Raw genomic sequence first — 4,096 nt, 5'->3', positions numbered from 1 at the left:
TTCCTATGAATAAAGCGTCTTTCTTAGAACCGTCCGCCTGTGAAACTCTGTTCTGTTTTCCTACTACCAAGCCGACTATAATATGGTCTTATTCAAGTTCATTGTAAACAAATTCTTGATAATCCCTCACTTTAAGTCATCTACTTCACCAAATTCCCCTACTAACGATTACCACGCGATTTTCTGTACCATGATTAACCCTTATCATCGAGTGGACTCCGGTTTTTAAGATAAGAGGCGACTTATTTGTAACATAATGTTAGATACCTTAACCAGGTGCTTTATTCTGAGTACAAGAGTTCATAAAGAATCGAAGAACCAAACTTTAGCAACTTTGGGAATACCAGATGCTTTATATAGGAGTACGGCGAAATCTTTGTAAAATATTAACCCGAATGTTTTTTGTTATCAAATATTTAATTATAACTTGTTATTAAATGCATGCGCGACAGTTTGTTCTCAAGCATATGACGTGTTGTATCGTTTGTTACTGTTATAAAACGATATTAATTCGGCATGTATATAAGTTATGAGTGATATGACAATTTGTGTTCAATAAATCGTATATTATGACATATTTCTATTAAATGAGAGTTTTCCTTCTTAAACAGCGAGTACATGATTACTATGTCTAGAATTTGCACTAATTATAGCATGTTTTTCTTTTTCTACAGTTTCTATCTTTATTTTTTCTTCTCCTTGTTATTAGCCGCGTGCAAGCGACTCTATAAGTCACTCCGTCGGTCTGTCTGTCAGTCGGTCGACCTGTCAGTCTGTCCGTAACACTTTTGTGCTTGGCCTTTTTGGTTAAGATCAAAGGTATGTGGTTAATAGATGCTGTTCTTAGCTTTTTAAGCTTTTCTTGGCCTTTTGGCCAAGATCAAAGTGTAATATCTGTTCTTACTACATACTGTACTTATGTTTGTAACGTTGTGATATAAAGTGGGGGATCACTTTTCTCTATTAATTTAATGTAAAATGATCACCCACTTTACAACCAGTCAGTCTCAAAGCCGTTCAAGTAATTTTCCAGATCATTCAAGTTGTTTTTGAAGGATTCCAGTTATTTTTAAGCATTCAAGTCATTCTTAAGGCCATTCAATTCATCCTTAAGTTCATTAAAGGTATTCGAAGTCATTTACTTTTTATTTATTTAAGTTATTTCAGCCCATTTTTCGGTCATTTTAGTTTATCTTTAAGAATTCATGTCAATCCTACATTCACGCATTCATTTATTACACGAGAGTACACGACTAATGGCTATCGGCCTTGTTTTTTTTTTTCGTTACTTATTCTTTACTCCCTACGATGCCATGTTTTTCCTACTTTTCTTGCTTTTTTCTTTCTTTTTCTTTTTACTTTTTGATTCGTGTTTTTCTTTTTGTTTTTCCGCCCTTATTTTTCCTTTTTTATCATAATGTTTTGTCTTTTTTCTTTTCTGTTTCTTCTTCCATCTTCTTCTTTATTTTCCTTCCTTTGGTCTTCCTTTCATAACCCTCTTTTTTCGCTTTCATTATCACTTATTTCAACATTTTCCATTTTCGGTTTCTCAATCTCCTTACCTTTTCCTTTCTTTCCTTCCTCCTTCATTTTTCGTTCACTTTCATTCCTTATCTTTTCATTTTTTTTCTCCTTTGGCCTCATCTTTTTCGTTTTATTTTTCTTTACCTACTTCTACATATTCTACCATTGTAATTTTTTTTTGTTTCTTCTGATATCGTTTAATGTCTTTTTCCTTTTCCCTCTACTTTTTTCTTTTTCTCGTTTATTTCATTTTCTTTGTCTTTTTTTACTTTTTTCATTCTCTTTCATTTCTCTCCTGATAGTTATATTCCTTTTTCCTATTGTTCTTTTAAACTATTACCATCATCATCATCATCATCATCATCATCATCATCATCATCATCATCATCATCATCATCATCATCATCATCATCATCAATAAAAACACCCAACAACTAATAACATTCTACAAATTATCAAAAACAACAACAACAACAGCAGCAGCAGCTTAGTTTTGTATTGAACTCATTTGTTAAGTGATCGCATATTTCCGTATCGATAATATCATCCACTCGCTTTTCATCATCACTTTCATGCTCTAGTTAATTCTACTTCTACTTTTTCTTCTTTTTCTTCTTCTTCTTTTATTTCTTCTTGCTCCTCCTCCTCTTCTGCTTCTTCTTCTTCCTCTTCGTCTTCTCCTTCTTGTTCTTCTTATTCTTCTTCTCCCTCTTATGCTATCATTCATCCAGGACCCGTCTTTGATCTTTATTTCGAACCGCTACCGACTCTGCATTCTCGCTTTTCCTAATAACACTACTACACTTTTGTTTCCTTTCCCGCAACTAATGTTTTCCTTGGTGTTCGATTGAAATCGATTCTCTCTCCTCCATCATTCCTTCTCCAACCAATTCCATACTCCTTATAATATCTTGCTTTCCCTTCCTTGTATCACCTCGCTGGCCATTACAGCCGTCGTGTTCATAATTGTATCCTCAATATAAGAAAACTAATTGTGCTAATCACCGTTTATATCTGTTTAATTTTACCAATGATGTTTCGTTTCGTTCTTTCAATTTCCAAATTTATAGCAGCAAATTTGATCCGAACTCTTCTTGTCACCTCTTTTATAGGCGTTTACGCTGGTCTTCAATTCATAAGCTTTACAAAATTATACTTTCTACCGACCAACTTGCCTTTTCGAATTTTTATTCCCTCATTCACTTTAGTAAAAATTAGTTATCGTATTCGATTATTTCGCGCAACTCTTCTTATATTATTTGCATATATTTTACGAGTTCACACTTAAGAATTACGTTTGTCATAAACTATTCCCACATCGCTTCTTTGATAGCATATTAAACTATATATATATATATATATATATATATATATATATATATATATATATATGAGTGTGCGTGTGCGTGTGTGTGTGTAAGTGGAGTGAGATCAGGGGGAGATAAGTGATATAAAATGTCCGGAAAATATATTAATTACTTGATTTTACAGTTTTGAATACGAGAGTAAAATTCAACCTGAACATATAAACCTTGCTTATGACAAGTAAGCTCAATGGACGCGTCTATGTTTTATTCGTGTATGGAATAATCAGCCCAATGCAGTTTAGCCGAAGTAATTCCTACAAGACTAATATATGAGTGCATGTTATTTGTTTTACATGTATTATGGTGCTACTATTAAACCCAACCTCACTTTTTAGCGCTGATGTGGAAGTTAATATTTGAAAAATTACATACTATATCATGTTATATGTATTATATACGCATGTGTATAAATAGTGGATTATACATATGTGTATTTATATATACATATATATATATATATATATATATATATATATATATATATATATATATATATATAACTTACGAAAAAAAGAAATTGTGTAAAATTTTGAAATAATACCAGATTAAACTGCAGTATTTATGATAATATAATGGTTTACATGTAAGGTTCTTGTACAATATTTCGCTTATATATTTTTATTCCAAACTTTAGGTATTTGACTTATTTTTTTCTCATCCCTCCCTCTCTCTCTCTCTCTCTTTCTCTTTCCCTCTCTCTCTATATATATATGTGTGTGTATGTGTGTGTCTGTGTGCGTATATTATATATATATATATATATATATATATATATTTGTGTATGAATGTACATATATATATATATGTACATTCATACACAAATATATATATATATATATATATATATATATATATATATATATATATATATATATATATATATATATACATAATTCGGGTATCGACATCCAATATTACGTGGTAAGATTTTAATTATATTTACTATTTGGTTCAACAATGCTCAATAAGTAAGTAAAGCTAGGTCGAAAGTTATGAAAATATATAAATAATAAAACTGTGGTCGACATTATACAAAGTATAGCTACATGAGGCCATGCTACCACTAAGAAGCTGATTGTCTAACTAGCAAATTCAATACCATTTGTTTATATAAAAGATGCACGATAACCAACACTCTTCGTATAAGCGTGACGAATACTCATGATGGTTAAATGCGGAATATTCTGTGTAGCTTAATTGTCGTA

The 4,096-nt window shown here is 31.2% G+C and overlaps 1 pseudogene; it reads left to right on the top strand.

The window, feature by feature from the left end:
- Positions 1–854: 854 nt before the first annotated feature.
- LOC145296423 (U2 spliceosomal RNA) lies at positions 855–991 on the top strand (annotated as a pseudogene).
- The last annotated feature ends 3,105 nt before the right edge of the window (positions 992–4,096 follow it).

This window comes from Euprymna scolopes, chromosome 16 (genome assembly GCF_053919585.1).
Source record: "Euprymna scolopes isolate OS-2025 chromosome 16, ASM5391958v1, whole genome shotgun sequence".
Lineage (NCBI taxonomy): Eukaryota > Metazoa > Mollusca > Cephalopoda > Sepiida > Sepiolidae > Euprymna > Euprymna scolopes.
The sequence above is the reverse complement of the archived record's forward strand: the minus strand, read 5'-3'. Positions and strand labels throughout refer to the sequence as shown.